This window comes from Capra hircus, chromosome 16, assembly GCF_001704415.2.
Source record: "Capra hircus breed San Clemente chromosome 16, ASM170441v1, whole genome shotgun sequence".
Taxonomy (NCBI): domain Eukaryota; kingdom Metazoa; phylum Chordata; class Mammalia; order Artiodactyla; family Bovidae; genus Capra; species Capra hircus.
Window position 1 is genome coordinate 67,526,734 of NC_030823.1, and position 22,250 is coordinate 67,548,983.

Consider the following 22,250-nt stretch of genomic DNA (forward strand, 5'->3'; position numbering starts at 1 on the left):
AGAAACTAACACAGCATTGCAAATCAACTATATTCCAATAAAGATTAATTTTAAAAAGAAATGTTATAGTTTAAATAAAAATTTTAAATAAGGGATCTACATGTCCAAATTGAGAAGAGATAAAAAGCAATGAATAAGCCCAAAAGAAAAAGAACTAATTGACATCTCATTAAGGGCTCAATGAATTAGAAAACAAAAGAATCAAAACATAATAAATTACACAAAAATTAGATTCTTTGACAAGTTTAATAAGATGGGGGAAAAAGGAGTTAAAATATATAATAAAAGGGAGAAATAATGTATCAAAATGTAAAAGAATAAAAAGATAGAATGAAACTTTAGAATAAAAAGATAACATGAAAAAGCATACTCTGGTAATCTAGAAGAAATGGACATAAGTTTGAAAAAATAAAAGATGCCCAAATTGGAAGAAATAGAAAGCTTGAACAGATCCAGAAAATTGTACAAGTGAATTCCACCCAACATTAACATAACAAATGACCTACTACAGGGGAAAAAAAAAAAACTTCGAAAAAAGACAGTAAGTAAAGTAGTCCTCTTTATCTTATGAGGTCAAAGTAGTCTTGATTGCAAAATTGAAATATAAAAGCAAGAAGAAATGAAGAGTATAGGACTATTTCACTTAAAAATGTAGATGCAAAAGCATCCTAAATAAAATATTAACTGAATAGAATGGTTTATTTTAAAATATAGTACTACATAATAATAAAATGGAATTCAGTACAAGAACAGAAATAAATCTCAGAAAAATCAATGTGATTCACCACATTAATTGTGGAAGAAAAAACACACAATAAACCCAGAAAACTTTTTGATACAACTTAACAAATTAATTTCTAATTATTAGAAATTGGTAACAGAAAAGAATTCCCTTGACCTTATAAAAACTATTTACCAAAAACCTCTGCAAATATCATGGATAAACAGAAACTTTATATTGATGTGTGTTAGTTAATTCTTTGGGTACAACTCCTTCCAGACATGCTAGAGAAGCTGTACTAGACTTGCTGGAGGAGGAAATTGCAACCCACTCCAGTATTCTTCTTGGAGAATTCCATGGACGGAGGAGCCTAGCAGGTTACAATCCATGGGGTCACAAAGAGTAGGACACGACTGAGCAACTGAGCATGTATGCACCAGACTTGCTTTCACAACAAATATAGCTATAAGTAAGAAAATTAAAATCAATGATAAAAGAGATAAGATATGTGAATGACTTATTTAAGATAAGAAAAAAGAATGTCCTTAGTATACTAGAGAAGTTTTGTTTCCACAGTGGTTAGTATAGCATCTGGCATAAAATACATGCTCAGTAAATATTTTTAGAATGTATGATCATTGGTACTCCAAAGTCTTCACCAGCACCTAAGAAAAGAAAAAAAAAAAAAAAGAGTTCTTATAAGTATTGGGGAAATAATACAGTTTAGCCTCATATGCATATGATTTCCTCTTTTACAGAGAAACCTCAAGTGAATCAATATAATGCACAAACTAATTATTTAATTGTTGTTCAGTTGCTCAGACATGTGCAACTCTTTGCAACCCCATGGACTGCAGCACGCCAGGCTTCCCTGTCCTTCACCATCTCCTGGAGCTTGCTCAAATTCATGTCCATTGAGTCCATGATGCCGTCCAACCATCTCATCCTCTGTTGTCCCCTTCCCCTCCTGCCTTCAGTCTTTCCCAGCATCAGGGTTTTTTCTGATGAGTCCTGTCTTCACATCAGGTTGCCAAAGCATTGGAGCTGGGGCTTCAGCAGCATCCTCCTTCCAATGAATATTCAGGGTTGATTTCTTTTAGGATTGACTAGTTTGATCTCCTTGCAGTCCAGGGGACTCCCAAGAGTCTTCTCCAACATCACAGTTCAAAAACATCAATCCTTTGGCACTCGGCCTTTTTTACGGTCCAACTCTCACATCCATGCATGACTTCTGGAAACACCATAGGTTTGACTTTACGGACCTTTCTTGGTAAGCAATGTCTCTGCTTTTTAATATGCTGTCTAAGTTTATCATGCATTTCTTCCAAAGGAGCAAGAGTCTAGAACTAATGCAAATTTCTATTATATCAATCTACATAAATTGTGTTCTCCTATGCCAGCGATATCAAATTAGGAAATACAATGGATAATAAGCTACGTATCAGTTAGCTTTTGTTCAGCTACATGTACGAGGAAAAAAAAATAAAGTCACTTATAGCAGTCTAAACATAGGTGTGCCAGTCCCTTCTCCAGTGGACCACGTTATGTCAGCACTCTTCCACCATGACCTGCCTGTCTTGGGTGGTCCTGCAGGGCATGGCTCATAGCTTCCTTGAGTTACACAAGCCTGTGATCCATGTGATCCTTTTGGTTAGATTTCTGTGATTTTGGTTGTCTTCCTGGAGGCTGTGACATTCTAGTTCTTGCTTCCTGATGAGAGGGACTGTTGGTAGGGAAAACTGGGTCTTGCTTTCATGGGCAGGACCATGCTCAGTAACTCTACTTATTTAACTTATATGCAGAGTGTGTGTGTCAGTCACTCAGTCGTGTGCAACTCTTTGTGACCCCACAGACTGTAGCCTGCTAGGTTCCTCTTCCATGGAATTCTCCAGGCTAGATAGTGATATTTCTTCTGGAAAGCTGGAATCAAGATTGCCAGAAGAAATATCAACCACCTCAGATATGCAGATGATACCACCCTAATGGAAGAAATTGAAGATGAACTAAAGAACCTCTTGATGAGGGTAAAAGAAGAGAGTGAAAAAGGTGGCTTTAAAACTCAACATTCAAAAAATGAAGATCATAGCATCCAGTCTCATCACTTCCTGGCAAATAGATGGGGGAAAAGCAGAAACAGTGACAGATTTTATTTTCTTGGGCTCCAAAATCGCTGTGGATGGTAACTGCAGCATGAAATTGAAAGATGCTTGCTCTTTGGAAGAAAAGTTATGACAAACCTAGATACTGTATTAAAAAGCAGAAACATCACTTTGCCAACAAAGGTCCATATAGTGAAAGCTATGGTTTTTCCAGTAGTCGTGTTTGTATGTGAGAGTTGGACCATAAAGAAGACTGAGCAACAAAGAATTGATGCTTTTGAATTGTGGCACTGAAGAAGACTCTTAAGAGTCCCTTGAACAGCAGAAGATCAAACCAGTCAATTCTAAAGGAAATCAGTCCTGAATATTCATTGGAAGGACTGATGCTGAAACTCCAATACTTTGGCTACCTGATGTGAATAGCTGACTCATTGGAAGAGACCTTGAAGCTGGGAAAGATTGAAGGTGGAAGGAGAAGGGGATGACAGAGGATGAGATGGTTGGATGGCATCACCAACTCAATGGACTTGAGTCTGAGCAAACTCCAGGAGATGGTGAAGGACAGGGAAGCCTGGCATGCTACAGTCCATGGGTTTGCAAAGAGGTGGATACAACTGAGCCACTGAACAACATCAAAAGGGGTTACAACTCAAAATCAGAAAAACAAACAACCCAATTTAAAAAGGGGAAGAAGACTTAAGTAAATATTTTTCCAAAGACATACAGGTGGTCAGCAGGTACATGAAAAAATGCTCAATATCATGTGATACTGTACTTAAAACTTGAGATAGTAGCAGGACCAAGGGGAAATATGTTGTAACAGGAAATGACATGTTTAGAGGCAGAGATGGAGCAAGCAGAAAAGGCAAAAGTGAAGCCCTACCAGAGACTGGGACTTTGTGTGTGTGTTCAGTCGGTAGGCCATATCTGACTCTCTGTGACCGCATGAACTATTGCCCACCAGGTTCCTCTGTCCATGGGATTTTTCAGTCATGAATATTGGAGTGGGTTGCCATTTTCTCCTGCAAGGGATCTTCCTAACCCAAGGATCAAAGTCATGTCTCCTGAATCTCCTGCATTGGCAGGAGAATTCATTTACCACTGAGCCTCCTGGGACATAGTGTAACCAAGAAGGACACGCAAAATGGAATCATGAGCTCAGATACCAGTTTTGAACTTAGCAAGGACAAGGGACAATTCTTACCTAGAAAAGAAGTGGGAAAGCTAAGACATGCAAGGTGATCCAGAACTCAATCTTATCTATAAAATTGAAGCCGAGGTTATTGTCAAGAAAGAGATGGACAGAGATGAGTTAAAAACATTAAAAAAGCAGAAAGTCTTTTTAAAATTTTGCTGTCTACCATAAATATTTCATCATCCCTGTCTTGATATTTGAAAATGAATATTATATCTAGAAAAATATTGACAGCCTGAAATCTCACCCTATGGTTAGTACCCTGCAAATTCCAAAGCTGATTTTGCAAACAACCACTTCATTCATTCAGTCTGCAGTATATATACTACAATTTGCATACCTGCTATCTGGCCAGTAGGGTTGGATGCCCTTGTCAGACAGTGGGGGAAGAAGCTGTTTTGCTTTGTTTTACTGTTTGTGCTGCCTAGGGAGAGAAATGATTAGTAAAACACATTCAGTAGGTTGATGAACATTTGCACTTATTTTGACCACATGGATGAGACCCTTAAGAAATAAACCCGAAATCTGCCCTCAAGGAAATGTGTTTGAAGCCAGTTTGATTTTATCTAAAATAATTATAATAATGTATTTGAATCTTAGTAGTGACAGCTTCCTCAAGACTTCCTAAAAATATTCATGTGCATTTAACCAGTTTCTATTAGCCAAATCAGTAGCAGAGGACTTTCTGAAGTGAATGTAGTGTTGTTTTAAAGTTACTCAAATTGTGGTAGAATCAGGTTTTCAAAAATTTGCCATAACTTTTTTTTCTAATACTATCATTCTACACATAGAAAATGTCAGCATCCTGATGTTTGGTTTTGCATTATTTTACATGATAGGTATGTGGGAGCGAAATATGTGCAGCGTATGAAAATGGAATCACAATCAACATACTTTGATAGTGTGTTAAATGCAAAAAATAATCTCAGATTCTTCATGAGGTCTCAATTAGTATAGAATTGATGTTTTCAGTGGTTGTTTAAATTTTAATTTGAATGACATAGGGTAGGCAGTGAATATTCTTACAGAAAAAGAAGTTGAAATCTTTCAGTTAAACTTTTTGACAAAAAGCAACTTTGTAGAAAGAAATGAGTACCTGTAATGATCCATGCTTCCCCTCTCCTAAGACTCACTTCAGAATTGTTTTCCTTTGTAATAGCTTCTCTTCCCTATGAGTGTTGATTTTCAACTGATTGTTGCTCTCTGGGTGTTCTCTTAAACATTCAGTTCAGTTCAGTCGCTCAGTCATGTCCGACTCTTTGCGAGCCCATGAATCACAGCCTCCCTGTCCATCACCATCTCCCGGAGTTCACTCAGACTCACCATCCATCAAGTCCGTGATGCCATCCAGCCATCTCATCCTAGGTCATCCCCTTCTCCTCCTGCCCCCAATCTCTCCCAGCATCAGAGTCTTTTCCAATGAGTCAACTCTTTGCGTGAGGTGGCCAAAGTACTGGAGCTTCAGCTTTAGCATCATTCCTTCCAAAGAAATCCCAGGGCTGATCTCCTTCAGAATGGACTGGTTGGATCTCCTTGCAGTCCAAGGGACCCTCAAGAGTCTTCTCCAACACCACAGTTCAAAAGCATCAATTCTTCAGCACTCAGCTTTCTTCACAGTCCAACTCTCACATCCATATATGACCACTGGAAAAACCATAGCCTTGACTAGACGGACCTTAGTCGGCAAAGTAATGTCTCTGCTTTTGAATATGCTATCTAGGTTGGTCATAACTTTTCTTCCAAGGAGTAAGCGTCTTTTAATTTCATGGCTGCAGTCACCATCTGCAGTGATTTTGGAGCCCCCCAAAATAAAGTCTGATACTGTTTCTACTGTTTCCCCATCTATTTCCCATGAAGCGATGGGACCGGATGCCATGATGTTCGTTTTCTGAATGTTGAGCTTTAAGCCAACTTTTTCGCTCTCCTCTTTCACTTTCATCAAGAGGCTTTTTAGCTCCTCTTTACTTTCTGCCATAAGGGTGGTGTCCTCTGCATATCTGAGGTTATTGATATTTCTCCTGGCAATCTTGATTCCAGCTTGCGTTTCATCCAGTCCAGCGTTTCTCATGATGTACTCTGCACGTAAGTTAAATAAGCAGGGTGACAATATACAGCCTTGACGTACTCCTTTTCCTATTTGCAACCAGTCTGTTGTTCCATGTCCAGTTCTTAAACGTTAGCTCCTGGCATTACTTTACAGTCACTCAGACTCAGCCAAAAGTACAAACTTAATCCTCTTTCTAGAGGACATTGTGACACATTTCTTTGAGATTTATAACTGTATGTTAAATTTGTATGTTTACCATGAGCAGTAGTTGCTGTCCAAGTATGTTCCCTAGTGAACAAGGGAGACTCTTTGAAAATCACTCCAGAAGTCTATCCAGGTTCATTCTATCTAGGTTTCATGCATTCCCTCATATAAAAGAGAGAGTTAAGCACACACAATAAAAGAAACAAATGACTGTGCTCTGTGCTGCTTTTCCTTTTATCTCCCTGCTGTGCATAGTCAGTGCTCCATTGTGGTTTGGTCGCTGCATTGTGTCTGACTCTTTGCAGCCCCGTGGACTGCCACATGCCAGACTTCCCTGTTCTTCACTGGCTCCTGCAGTTTGCTCAGATTCTGCCATTGAGTCAGTGATGCCATCTAATGATCTCATCCTCTTCTGCCCCATTCTCCCTTTGCCCTCAGTCTTTTCCAGCATCAGAGTCTTTTCCAGTGAGTCAGCTCTTCACATCAGGTGGCTAAAGTATTGGACCTTCAGCATCAGTCCTTCCAATGAATATTCAGAGTTGATTTCCTTTAGGAGTAATTGGTTTGATCTCCTTGCTCTCCAAGGGACTCTCAAGAGTCTTCTCCAGTACCGCAGTTCAAAAGCGTCAGTTCGTTGGTGCTCAGGCTTCTTTATGGTCCATCTCTCACGTCTGTACATGACTACTGGAAAAATCCTAGCTTTGACTTTATAGATCTTTGTCAGCAAAGTGATGTCCTGGTTTTTAATTGCTGTCTAGGTTTGTCATAGCTTTTCTTCCAAGGGCAAGCATCTTTTAATTTTATGACTGCAGTCACTGTCCACAGTGATTTAGTGATTTAATGCTCTGTATTCAGTAGCATTTTGTATTATGTGATGTACTTCTTCTTAATAATACACCAAAGACATCATATTTAGCAAGAAAACAACTAGCAGAAATTTAGATCCAGAAAGTTGTATAATTTTTTAAAACTTACACGGGCTACTTGTGCCAGCAACTAGAACAGCTAATTCTAGAAACCCTGCTACAATTTCAGATAGAGAACTGTGGTTGGCTCCTCACTGCTCCATGTTAGTTCATAAATCCAAACCAGTTCTCAAATGATACAGCAAATGCAGCACACAAATCTACAAGTTAAAAAAATGGAGACTTCTGGGAATTATTAAATTACCAAATAAATATAACCAGTCATACACCAGGATAGGAACAGATAGAATACACTGCTCCTTTTATTTTTTGTTTATTTTTTTAATTTATTTATTTTAATTGGAGGTTAATTACTTTACAATATTGTATTGGTTTTGCCAAACATCAACATGAATCTGCCACCGGTATACATGTGTTCCCCATCCTAAACCCCCCCCTCCTTCTTCCCTCCCCGTACCATCCCTCTGGGTCATCCCAGTGCACCAGCCCCAAGCATCCAGTATCATGCATCGAACCTGGACTGGCGATTTGTTTCATATATGACATTATACATATTTCAATGCCATTCTCCCAAATCATCCCACCCTCGCCCTCTCCCCACAGAATCCAAAAGTCTGTCCTATACATCTGTGTCTCTTTTGCTGTCTCGCACACAGGGTTATCATTACCATCTTTCTAAATTCCATATATATGCGTTAGTATACGGTATTGGTGTTTTTCTTTCTGGCTTACTTCACTCTGTATGATAGGCTCCAGTTTCATCCACTTCATTAGAACTGATTCAATGTATTCTTTTTAATGGCTGAGTAATGCTCCATTGTGTATATGTACCACAGCTTTCTTATCCATTTGTCTGCTGATGGACATCTACGTTGCTTCCATGTCCTGACTATTATAAACAGTGCTGCGATGAACATTGTGGTACACGTGTCTGTTTCGATTCTGGTTTCCTTGGTGTGTATGCCCAGAAGTGGGATTGCTGGGTCATAAGGCAGTTCACTGCTCCTTTTATTGTAGTTCGGTATCTTTCCAGGATTACTTTTCTGTGTTTTCCATGTTATTTTTTCATGCTGTTTCAGCACCATTTGTAGATCCCTATCATGCTATGAATGACTGGTTCTTCTTCCTTTGGACTGATCCAGACTCTCACACTTCTGAACACAATCTGCACAGAGGTGCTGGTGAGGGTAGGGTGGAGGTGAAGGTTTGATATGTGGCCTAGAAGTAAAGTTCAACATTTTAAAACTTGCTCCCCTGTGATACCAAAAAGTTGACATTTTTGTTTTCCGTGTCATGTGATCCAAATGCCACACCTTCTAGTCAAAGAATCAGGAGAGGGACTTCCCTGGTGGTCCAGGGCAGAGGGCCTGGGTTTGATCCCTCATCAGGGAACTGGATCGTGCATGCCACAATGAAGATCCTGCACATGGCAACAAGGATCCTCCATGCCACAAGTAAGACCCGGGACAGCCAAGTTTATAAAGAAAAATCTGGAGAGGAGAAAACCTAGCAATAGAGAAACATTTTGGACAATAACCACTCTATTCTGAAAACAATATGTGGGTGCTAAGTCGCTGCAGTCATATTCTACTCTTTGCACCCCTATGGACTGCAGCCTGCCAGGCTCCTCTGTCCATGGGATTCTCCAAGCAAGAAAATGGGAGTGGGTTGCCATGCCCTCCTCCAAAGGATCTTCGCAACCTGGGGACTGAACCCGCATCTCTTTGTCTCTGGCATTGGCAGGCAGGTTCTTTACCACTAGTGCCACTTGAGAAGCCCCTACCCATGCCAGAAAAGGGCAAATGGGGAGCTCAGAATTCAGCCTTAGCAAGGCTATAACAAGGCACCCAAACATTTCTCCACTGGCATGGCATCAAAGGAACTCTAGTAGGGACTCAGGACATTCACCATCACCCAGTGTTATTATGGCCACCATGCCATGGTGTCAGTGGAGACCATGTGGAGAGGAGAAACTTTCATCCTCATCCAGTGGTAATGAGGGGTCTCCTCTCTCAAAATATCCAGAGTCTCATAATGTAATACAGAAATGTCTGAGTTTCTATTGAAAATCATTTGCCATACGATGAATGAGGAATTATCTCAAACTAAATAAGAAAAAGAAAATCAACAGATGTCATCACCAATATGACAGGGATGCTAAAAGTATCTTGCCAAAAATTCTCAAACAGCCATGATAAAGATGCTAACAATGAGCAACTATGAACATGCTTGAAACAAATGAAAAAAAAAAAAACAACTCAGTGATTAAGTAGAAAGTCTCATCAATGAAATATAAAAACAATGTAAAAAACAATGTGGAAATTTCAGATCTGAAAAATGCAAATAACCAAAATTTAAAAGTTCAGTCTGATAAACAAGGTCCTACAGTATAGCACAGATTAATAGATACACATTACTATATATAAAATTGATAAACAAGGACCTACTGTACAGCACAGAGAACTATGCACAGTATCTTATAATAGCCTATAATGAAAAAGAATCTCAAAAAGAATATATATATATAATACACACACATACACACACACACATATATATATAATTGAATCAGTTTGCTGAATACCTGAAACATTGTAAATTAACTATATTTTCAATTAAAATAAAATTTACATGGAAAGGCAAGGGAACTATAGTAGCTAAAATAGTTTCATAAAAATAATGTAGATGCAATCAGTCTACTTGATTTCAAAACTTATTATATACCTACACTATTCAAGACTGTGAATTATTGGGAGAAGGATAGATACATAGATCAATAGAACAGAAAACCCAAAAGTAGACCAACATAAATATGCCCAACTTATTTTTGACAAAAGTGAAAAATCAGTTCAGCAGAGAAAAGATAGCCTTTTCAATAAATAGTGCTAGAGAAAAAAAAAAAGAGAAAGATTTTCAATTTAGGTTTCCCACCTTACACAAATAGTCACTCAAAATTGATCGTAGACTTAAACATAGAAGATAAAACTATAATAAAATTTTAAGAAAAATATCATAGAAAAATCTTAGTCTAGGGCTAAGCATAGAGTTCCTAAACTTAACAGGGAAAGCAGGAAAGAAAACATTTGATAAATTGGTCTTCGTCAAACTTAAAAACAGTTCTCTGTGAAAGACTCAGTTAAGAAAGTTAAAAGACAAGCAACAGAGGGGAAAAAAATATTTACAAACTACCTATCTATCACAGGACTGTCATCTAGAATATATAAAGGGACTCTGGAAACTCAGCAGGGATAAAAGATATGAAGTGACGCTTTACCAAAGAAGATATACAGATGGCAGATAAATACGTAAGATGCTCAACAGCATTAGCCCCTAGGAAAACGCAAATTAAAGCTACAAGGAGATATCACTGCACACCTATCAGAATGGCTAAAATAAAAAGTAGTGCCAACACCAAATGTTGACAAGAATGCAAAGAAACTGGATCATTCATCCATTGCTGACGGGAATGTAAAACATTACACCTTCTCTGGAAAGCAGTGCAGCAATTTCTTTAATAAATTAAACATAAGCTACTATATGACTCAGCAATTGCATTCCTGGGCATTTATTCAAGAGAAGTAAAATTTTATGGTAACACAAAAACTTGTACACTAATGCTTATTATAATTTTATTCATAATAGCCAGAACCTAGAAATAATCCAGATGTCCTTTCAGGGAGTGGTTCAATAAGTTGTGGCATAGCCATACCATACCTTTTTATTACTCAGCAATAAAAAGAAATAAACTACTGGGGATTTCCCTGGTGGTCCAGTGGTTAAGCATTTGCCTTCCACTGCAGGGTACATGGGTTCAGTCCCTGGTCAGGGAACTGAGATCCCACATGCTGCCGGGCAACCAAGCCCGTGTGCCACAACACTCTGGAGTCCACACCACAGCTAGAGAGAAGCCCGCCTACCCCAAACGAAAATATCCCACGTGTGGCAACAAAGATCCCACCTGCCGCAACTAAGAGCTGACTCAGCCAAATAAATTTTTTTTTTTTTTAAAGAAAGGAAGAAACTATTAACATACATACACACACCAAACTAGACGTATCTCTAGAGAATTATGCTGAGGGTTTTTTTTAATCCCCAAAGATTATATGCTATGTGAGTCCATGTCTCTAATATCCTTGAAATGAAAAAAATTATAGAAATGAAGAACAGATTACTGGTTGGCCAGGGTTAGGGAGGGAATGGGGGTGGAAGGAATGTGGCTGAGGTTATAAAAAGTAATGTGATGACTCCTTATGTGGACGGAAATATCACGTATCCTGACTGCATCAATGTCCATATTCTGGTTGTGACATTGCAGTATACGATTGTAAGATGCTACCATTGGGGGCATTGGAGCAAAAAGTGCATCAGAGCTCTCTGTACTGTTTATTACAACTGCAAGTGAATCTGCAGTTATCTCAACGTGAAATCATTAATTAAAAGGAAAAAAATCAATGAGAAATTACTATTAGAGGCGATTCTGCCAGCTTTTCCTTTATAATTCTGGTGTTGTCTGCTTGGAAAGTGTCTGCTCTGTTCACGATTGCACAAGTGCCCTGTTGCATCTAATGCTTTGATAGTTTTATTTTTAAAATTTGGAACTTTTCTCCATTTTGATGTGTTTTTTTTTTAAATTTTTTAATTTTTTTTAAATTTTAAAATCTTTAATTCTTACATGCATTCCCAAACATGAACCCCCCTCCCACCTCCCTCCCCATAACATCTCTCTGGGTCATCCCCATGCACCAGCTCCAAGCATGCTGTATCCTGCATCAGACATAGACTGGCGATTCAATTCTTACATGATAGTATACATGTTAGAATGTCATTCTTGCAAATCATCCCACCCTCTCCCTCTCCCTCTGAGTCCAAAAGTCCATTATACACATCTGTGTCTCTTTCCCTGTCTTGCATACAGGGTCGTCATTGCCATCTTCCTAAATTCCATATATATGTGTTAGTATACTGTATTGGTGTTTTTCTTTCTGGCTTACTTTAAAATTCAACAAGTCATGGCATTCCTTCTTCTGGATCAAACCACAGGTCTCTTGATAAAATCCTGTATGCACGTATGCTGTTTTTACACCACACAGCTTATCTGCATTCTCTTAAGAGACGGGATGACATTGGCCCATCTGTATTCTTTCTCACATACCATGAACTGTGCTGTTGGCAACTATGATGGATTCTGTAAATTCTCAAAGAGAATTGCTAATTTTAAAAAATCACCTTACTTTTCCACAAGCATTTTCACAAGCAAAACCTAAACACAGAGTTAGGAAGTTAGTCACTGACACGAAAAGTTAACTAGTAGGTCTTCAGTTAAACCGCGTTGCACATGGCTGAGGTTGCCCCGTGCAGCGGTGCAGGTAGGCGCAACTGCAGACAGCACCGTGAAAGTGAACGACAGCCTGCACAGCCTCGCCACCCTTTTGTCCATTGGCTCTCTGCCAGTTTACAACACCCAGGTGCTACTGCCCATGGCTCTGCAACGGAAGAAAAGCTTTTGGGTGAAGGGAGGAAGGTTTACTAGGAAAAACAAGAGGAAAGGCTCATCAGGAGAGGAGAGTAACTGAGCATCTGAGCTTTCTTCTCAGATACCCTGACCACACATTTCGCTGTACTGAGATATGAAAAGACAGGCCATTTTTCTCATCCACATTCCTCCATCTCCCGAGTTCCAGCTCTCTGAATCTAGAGTAGGACTCCCTGTGACCAGGTGCAGAGAGAAAGGGTCACTTAAGGAAATGGACCCAGGATGAAGAAGCAATGCAAGGGCTTGCCCTGCCTGAAACCACGGGACTCCCTGACGGTTGGAACAGTTTCTCTGGCACTCTTCAGCCCACAGTTCAGAAGTACAGCCTGGGGAGATCAAAGAAAGTACAAAAACCCCAGGCTTCTAGTAAGCAGCAGAAACATGTGATTGTAGTGACCGAAGATTTGGAGTCCTGCTAAATATATTATGGCCCTCAATTTCCATAAGCACTAACCAAAATGTCTAAACTCTAGCTTAATTATCTAGCTTCCTTGAGAAAACAAGAAAATGACATCACATCAAGTATACAGAGTCGAAGAGAATAACTGTCTTTGAAAAACAGACCCAGAGAGTGTCCTCAAAATGTTTAATCATGAAGAATGATTATAACAAGGAGTCGCTGAGTGCTACTATCCCCGCAGCGCAGTTCCCAAGGGATTCTGAAGAGGGACTTAATCTTGTAGGTGGAATGTCTTTATTCAGCTTCTCTTGCCCCCTGCTAAAATGGATGGGTACACAATTTAAACAAAGAAATATCAATGGAAAAAATTCTAAATCAAAATCCACCTTTTTTCATCCAGTTATCATAGAACTAGCAAGAAATCTGCATTTCTAGTGTAATCCAAATATCATTTCCAGTAAACCAAACACTGAGAATCTTATATTAATGTTTTGCAGATTTAAAACTAAGAGATTTATGTGTGTGAGGAGAGATTATTCCAGAAGTTGAATTTGGTTGAAATAACACCAGCACCATTGATTTAGTTGGTGCTGTCAGTAGTAAGAGTTCAAAGTGCTTTCACAGGGAGGTGCTTCACGTACCAGTAAATCCAGAGATTACTGAGATTCAAACCACTCCTCACGTTTGCAGTCTGATTTATGTTATCCGCTAGAAACTACTTCCAGTGAGTGTTGCTTGAAATAAGCAAGGAGGGGAAATATTTTTTATTAATTTAAGATTGAGATTTGCTGGGGATGGAAGGTATTTATTTCCTCATAATGGGATTCAGTTCACTCCAGTTGCTCAGTTGTGTCCGACTCTTTGCGACCCCATGGACCGCAGCACGCCAGGCCTTCCTGTCCATCACCATCTCCCAGAGTCCACCCAAACCCCTGTCCATTGAGTCGGTGATGCATCCAACCATCTCATCCTCTGACATCCCCTTCTCCTGCCCTCAATGTTTCCCGGCATCAGGGTCTTTTCCAATGAGTCAGCTCTCTGCATCAGGTGGCCAAAGTATTGGAGTTTCAGCTTCAGCATCAGTCCTTCCAGTGAATATTCAGAACTGATCTTTAGCAAGGACTGGTTGGATCTCCTTGCAGTCCAAAGGACTCTCAAGAGTCTTCTCCAACACCACAGTTCAAAAACATCAATTCTTCTGTGTTCAGCTTTCTTTATAGTCCAACTCTCACATCTATACATGACCACTGGAAAAACCATAGCCTTACCTAGATGGACCTTTGTTGACAAAGTAATGTCTCTGCTTTTGAATATGCTATCTAGGTTGGTCATAACTTTCCTTCCAAGGAGTAAGTGTCTTTTAATTTCATGGCTGCAATCACCATCTGCAGTGATTTTGGAGCCCAGAAAAATAAAGTTTGACACTGTTTCCCCATCTATTTCCCATGAAGTGATGGGACCGGATGCCATGATCTTTGTTTTCTGAATGTTGAGCTTTAAGCCAACTTTTTCCACTCTCTCACTTTCATCAAGAGGCTCTTTAGTTCTTCTTCACTTTCTGCCATAAGGGTGGTGTCATCTGCATATCTGAAGTTATTGATATTTCTCCCGGAAATCTTGATTCCAGCCTGTGCTTCCTCCAGCCCAGCGTTTCTCATGATGGACTCTGCATATAAGCTAAATAAGCAGGGTGACAATATACAGCCTTGACATACTCCTTTTCCTATTTGGAACCAATCTGTTATCCCATGTCCAGTTCTAACTGATGCTTCCTGACCTGCATATAGGTTTCTCAGGAGGCAGGTCAGGTGGTCTGGTATGCCCATCTCTTTCAGAATTTTCCACATTTTATTGTGATCCACACAGTCAAAGGCTTTGGCATAGTCAATAAAAAAGAAATAGATGTTTTTCTGGAACTCTCTTGCTTTTTCGATGATTCAGTGAATGTTGGCAATTTGATCTCTGGTTCCTCTGCCTTTTCTAAAACCAGCTTGAACATCTGGAAGTTCACGGTTCACGTATTGCTGAAACCTGGCTTGGAGAATTTTAAGCATCACTTTACTAGCGTGTGAGATGAGTGCAATTATGCGGTAGTGTGAGCATTTTTTGGCATTGCCTTTCTTTGGGATTGGAATGAAAACGGACCTTTTCCAGTCCCGTGGCCACTGCTGAGTTTTCCAAATTTGCTGGCGTATTGACTGGAGCACTTTCACAGCATCATCTTTTAGTCTTTCCCATTCTATTGTTTTCCTCTATTTGTTTGTATTGATCACTGAGGAAGGCTTTCTTATCTCTCCTTGCTATTTTTTGGAACTTTGCATTCAGATGAGTGTATCTTTCCTTTTCACCTTTGCTTTTCGCTTCCCTTCTTTTCACAGCTATTTGTTAGGCCTCCTCAGACAGCCATTTTGCTTTTTTGCATTTCTTTTTCTTGGGGATTGTCTTGATTCCTGTCTCCTGTACAATGTCATGAACCTCTGTCCATAGTTCATCAGGCACTCTGTCTATCAGATCTAGTCCCTTAAATCTATTTCTCACTTCCACTGTATAGTCATAAGGGATTTGATTTAGGTCATACCTGAATGGCCGAGTGGTTTTCTCCACTTTCTTCAATTTAAGTTTGAATTTGGCAATAAAGAGTTCATGATCTGAGCCACAGTCAGCTCCCGGTATTGTTTTTGCTGACTATATACAGCTTCTCCATCTTTGGCTGCAAAGAATATAATCAGTCTGATTTCGGTGTTGACCATTTGGTGATGTCCATGTGTAGAGTCTTCTCTTGGGTTGTTGGAAGAGGGTGTTTGCAATGACCATTAGCCTATTAGCCTTTGCCCTGCTTCATTCTGTACTCCAAGGCCAAATTTGCCTGTTACTCCAGGTGTTTCTTGACTTCCTACTTTTGCATTCCAGTCCCCTATAATGAAAAGGACATCTTTTTTGGGTGTTAGTTCTAAAAGGCCTTGTAGGTCTTCATAGAACTGTTCAACTTCAGCTTCTTCAGTGTTACTGATTGGGGCATAGGCTTGGATCACTGTGATATTGAATGGTTTGCCTTGAAAACAAACAGAGATCATTCTGTCATTTTTGAGACTGCATCCAAGTACTGCATTTCAGACCCTTCTGTTGACCATGATGGCTACTCCATTTCTTCTAAGGGATTCTTGCACACAGTAGTAGATATAATGGTCATCTGAGTTAAATTCACCCATTCCAGTCCATTTTAGTTCACTGATGCCTAGAATGTCAACGTTCACTCTTGCCATTTCCTGTTTGACCACTTTGCTTGCCTTGATTCATGTACGTGACATTCCAGGTTCCTATGCAATATTGCTCTTCACAGCATTGGACTTTGCTTCTATCACCAGTCACATCCACAACTGGGCATTGTTTTGGCTTTGGCTCCATCCCTTCATTCTTTCTGGAGTGCTTTCTCCACTGATCTCCAGTAGCATATTGGGCACTTATCAACCTGGGGAGTTCCTCTTTCAGTATCCTGTCATTTTGCCTTTTCATACTGTTCGTGGGGTTCTCAAGGCAAGAATACTGAAGTGGTTTGCCATTCCCTTCTCCAGTAGACCACATTCTGTCAGACCTCTCCACCATGTCCCGTCCGTCTTGGGTGGCCCCACATGGCATGGCTTAGTTTCACTGAGTTAGACAATGCTGTGGTCTGTGTATTCAGATTGACTAGTTTTCTGTGATTATGGTTTCAGTGTGTCTGCCCTCTGATGCCCTCTTGCAACACCTACCATCTTACTTGGGTTTCACTTACCTTGGACATGGGGTACATGGCTGCTCCAGCAAAGCACAGCCGCTGCTCCTTACCTTGGACAACGGGTATGTCCTCATGGCCGCCGCCCCTGACCTCAGGCATGGGGTAGCTCCTCTCGGCCCTCCCCTTCCTTAACTGAACATTTCCTAAAAACAGTGATTGTATCACTTAGATAATGCATCACCTTTATGTAGTTAATAATCAGGGCAAACCTTTTTAAGGTACCTGCCAGTCCCTTTTCTAAATACTGTAAATACACAAATATCACCTAATAGTTAGTACTGTTGTTGTCCCAACTCTATAGCTGAGGAACTTTCCCAAGAGCACGCAGCCAGTGAGTGGCAGAGCCATGTCCACACCAGGAAGCACTGAGGGTCCCCTAGTGAATCTGAGCAGGACCTGGATGCTCAACTCTGTCCTGGGCTCCAGGGAAGCTACTATGAACCAAGCAGACTGACTTTCTGGAGCACTCAGTCTGGTATGAAAGGTAGAAATTGATCCTATCAATACACATATGATTTCAACCTATAATAAATATATGAAGAAAATGAAGCAGGAGCTAAGAAAGCATAACAGGGACCTCTCTTGTGCTGATCAGGCCAAGCAGGCCTCTGTGAGAAACTCCATCTAAGCCAAGACCTGCAATGGAAGAGGAGCTGGGCACACGGAGCCTCCACGCCCAGAAAGCAGTGTGTGGAGGCAAAACTCAGGTTGGGACATCCTGACAACATCAACTCATTTCCTTATTATTTTAAAACTGTAAGAGCATCCTAAGCTGTGGCTTGTTCTATGTTTATTCTCCCCATTGGCTGACAGCAAAGTAACAAGTCCAAGACATCCCCACAGCACTTGCCAAGAGGGTGCCCAGGCATCCTTTCCTCAACCCCTAATCTACCACCCATCTTGAGACTACAACAGAGTTGGAGTTGAAAAAGTTGAGAGCAAGAATTTCTCTGAAGAAGCTCTCATTCTGCATCCACTCCCTCAATCTGTCTCTTCCACAAAGGGGAAGAAGAGGGATCTTTTACCCCCACACTTTGCGATCTAGTGGGAGATTCCAGGAGACTCCTCAGTGTACTGCAGTCAGATTTGGCTGAAGTATCTGAAGTCATGCTAACAAGCAGCGTTCAGAGAAAGTGAATGTGAATTGCACTTTGCACAGGCAAGGATGAAAGGAGAGATCCTTTTCAACCGTATAAGGGTCTCCTGGGAGCCAGACTGGAGCCATCTTCAAAGAGACCTTGCTCCCAAGAGGCTTACCACAGAGAGTCTGGTAAGGTGGAAGGCCCAGGGCTCCAAGTCTGAGAGTTTGTACTGTAAAGTGGCCAACCACATCCCACATCACAGGACTGGTCACTGTCGGAGATTCCTGGTGAGGCCAGGGGCAGGGAGTGGGAGGGGGGTGGCAAGCAGGGTTTCTTAGAAACCCACAAGATGTATTGCAAGAGAAAGACCTAGATCTACGTTTATTTTTGCCAAGCCTCATGAACACCAAGGACAGATTGTAAAAACAGCAATCTCTGATCCTGTTTGTTTCCTTAATGCCTTCTTCCCAATTCAGAAGGAATGAGGAGTCATAAGCTGGCCTAGTGAGCAGGATTTAGAAATGGTAAGGCTATGGATTAGAAGCATCCATGCTTCCCTTCCCAGTACAGGATTCAGAAGCTGGGGATGGTGATTCAATTGTTTTTCATCATTAAGCAAGTATGTAGAGTGCTTTCAATGTGCCATGTATCAGTATGATCCCATGCTTGGAAATACCAGCAAACAGACGAGATATCTACATTCTTCTGGGGTGGGGGTAGGGAGATAGGATAAGAGAACACAGTAAATATGATGAATAGGTAAATTATATATTATGTTTCAAATGATTAATACTTGGACTTCCCTGGAGATCCAGTAGTTAGGAATCTACCTGCCAGTACAGGGGACACGGGTTTGATACCTGGCCTGGGAACTAAGATCCCACATGCCAAGGAGCAGTTAAGCCCATGAGCCATAACTACTGAAGCCCGTGGGCACTACAGCCCATGCTCCGCAGCAAGAGAAGCCACCCATGAGAAGCATGTGTACTGCAACTAAAGAGTAAACCCCACTCACCACAAGGAGAGGGAACCTACGCACAACAACACAGACCCAGAATAGCCAAAGATTTTCTTTCAAGTGATGAGTGCCGTGTGTAATTTGATCAAACTAAGGGCATTAAGAATGCTGAGAGAAAGGGTAGCTTTATACTTTTAAATCGAGTGTTTATTGTCAAGTCTTAGGAGATTTAAATCAAAAGTCAGATCTTGTCACTCCTCTGGTCAAAAAGCGAGCAATGGCTCCTACGCTTTGGCCGCTGAGTCAACAAACTATAAATGGGAAGAGTGGAAGCAGAGAGAACTGATAGGAGGCCACTATAATAAAATGGGAGATGGTGGTGGCTGATAGGAGCAGTGCGGGAGGTGAGAAGCGACCAGATTCTGGAGATATTTCCAAGTAGACATCCTGACCGGTAGATGTGAAGTGTGGGGAAAGGGGGAAATGGGAGGAGAGGTAAGTTCCAGTTGATTCCAAGGTTTTTGACCTAAGCAGATGGAATTTTGGAATTACCCAAAACTGACACAGGGAAAACTCCTAGTAGAATATATTTGGGGTTAAAAGACAGTCTTGGGCTCTGTTCAGTGTGAGGTGTCCATGGGACCATCAGGTTAAAAACTACCTAGATTATTTGGTACATAAAGATGTAGGCTAGGGCTCCAAATTTAGGGATAGAGACCAAGAATTGTCTACAACTTGTAATAAGGGCCCCAATATAAAAGACAAACCTAGACAGCATATTAAAAAGCAGAGACATTACTTTGCCAACAAAGGTCTGTGAACACTTTGGTTTTTCCAGTAGTCATGTATGGATGTGGGAGCTGGATCATAAAGAAGGCTGAGCCCAAAGAATTGATGCTTTTGAACTGTGGTGAAGACTCTTGAGAGTCCCTTGGACTGCAAGGAGATCAAACTAGTCAATCATAAAGGAAATTGATCCTGAAGATCCATTGGAAGGACTGATGCTGAAGCTGAATCTCCAATACTTTGGCCACCTGATGTGAAGAACTGACTCATTAGAAAAGACCCTGATTCTGGGAAAGATTAAAGGCAGGAGGAGAAGGGCATGACAGAGAATGAGATGGTTGATGGCGTCACGGACTCAGTGGACATGAGTTTGAGCAAGCTCCAGGGGATGGTGAAGGACAGGGAAGCCTGGCATGCTGCAGTCCTTGAGGTTGCAAACAGTTGGACATGACTGAGCTGCTGAACAACATAAGAGAAAAAGCAGCTATTGTAAAGCACTATGAGTGAACTGTGAGGTATCCAGAACCCAGGTAGAAAAGAAAAGAAACAGTAATGAATTTACTTAAAACCAGAACAGAACTTTCTGCCAAGTCTTGTTGTTCAAAAAAAATCTTACTACATAGATACTCTTTAGTAATTCAGAAAGTTTTTTCAATAATTACTGTTTTTTAAAAGATATTCTGGGTTTCTTTTTCTAGATTTTTATTTGTTGAATTTCTTAAAATGGGAAGCACCATGTATCTTCCATACTGGGGAGAAGAGAGACTGCCTAGGGTCAGAGGTGGCTTGAAAAAGTGATAGAACCTCTCTATTCTCAACATATAAAAGGCTCTCCTGTTAAACTTCTCTCTCTTGTTTCATCTATTCATCTTTTCTCTTGGTTGACATAATAATCTGTCGATCACATAATCAGGGCCCTGGAAGGTAAGCAGCCCACTGAGCCAGTTCTCTTCCCAAAGAGCACCCAGGGCACCATCTGAGACTCAGCCTGCTTGTCCAGGAGAGCTTCTTGCTCATACCTTCCTGATAAGCCTTCATCAGAGCCCAGTTAGCTCTGCAGTTCTTGACAACCTAACTGGCATGGCATTTTTCTGGTAGAAGAAAAGAAATAAATGTCTAAATCAGTGTTATCAATAAAGCCAAATATAATGACTTTTCTCCCTGAAGAGTTGGAGTAAAGTCCTTCTTCAGCAATTTTTTTCAAATTTAGAGTACCACACCTCTCTTAAATATAGACAAAATTATTTATTATAGAAGAGTGTTAATTTCTTTATGCCAACCAGTCAGTTAAGAAATATTTTTGGAGTCCCCTCTGTTTGTAAAGTATTAGTTATCTATGATTTCAGAACTCAGAGCTACATTCTTACCATTGTTCCTTGGTGAACCCTCTAACTACAATTTAAAAAAAGGAAATTTAGCCTCCCTCTCTGCAGTCCAGACAAAGAAAATTGCAGCCAGAGGTCAGAGGAATGGACTAAATGTCACTCTGACCCAAAGGTTTGGAAAGACTGTAAAAAATGCCATTATGAAAAATAAGGGGCTGAGAGAAATCATGGTATAATATCAAACTGCTAGGTATATTCCTGGGATGATTATGTTCCCATGATGGATGGACCTGGAACACAGAAGTATAGACATTCTGTTCAGTTGCCTTTCAGACTGAAGGACAGACGAGACCAGTCAGTCCTTAACAGTCCCAAGGCTCTAACACAGTGTATAACCAGAGTACAGAAAACAATGGCGCAAACCCCCAAAACACAGAGATGTAAGAATAAACATAGCCTAATAAAGGAAAACATTTGTAATAGACTTAAACTCAGAGGATTTCAGTAGAAGAACTAGTTCCAAATCAGGCTGAGAGAGCTGTTTATTTTGCTTTGCTCAAGTCAGAGCTAATGATCCTAATGACTTTAAATGTTCCTAAATTATTCCCCAGACTTGGTTAGATTTTGTGCTGGGGCCATAGTTTAGACAACAGACGCTGATTTATTTAGTGTTCAATCAATCCAGCTCTCAGTTTGCCAACATTCTGGCCCACTGTTCATACAGTGAGGGTTGAAATTCATACTCCCACCTCTAAAATATTTCAAAGTCATAGCATCACTTCAGGTTTATCAAAGTACATTTTCAGAGTTAACTGTATAGGCTGTTTTTTCTTTTTTTGTTTCTTTCTTTCTTTGATTTGTACTTCCTGAGTCATATGTGTTATCTTTGTGTTACCCAGAAAATTCAACTGACTAGAACCTCTTTCTCTAGAACTGTGCTGTGCAATAGAACTTTTCTGCAGGGAAGGACACGCTCTGTATCTGCATTGCCTAATACAGTAGCTACTAGTCACACATGACTTGATGTGTGACTCGTGTGTCTAAGGAACTAAATTCTTAATTTAATAATTTTACTTAAATTTGTATTTTAAAGAACCGCATGTAACTAGTGGTGACTATGTTACTGGACAGTGCTGTTGCAGAAAAACAGAGAAGGTGTTGTATATTACTAGATTATAGACAGATACTGCCTTTATGTG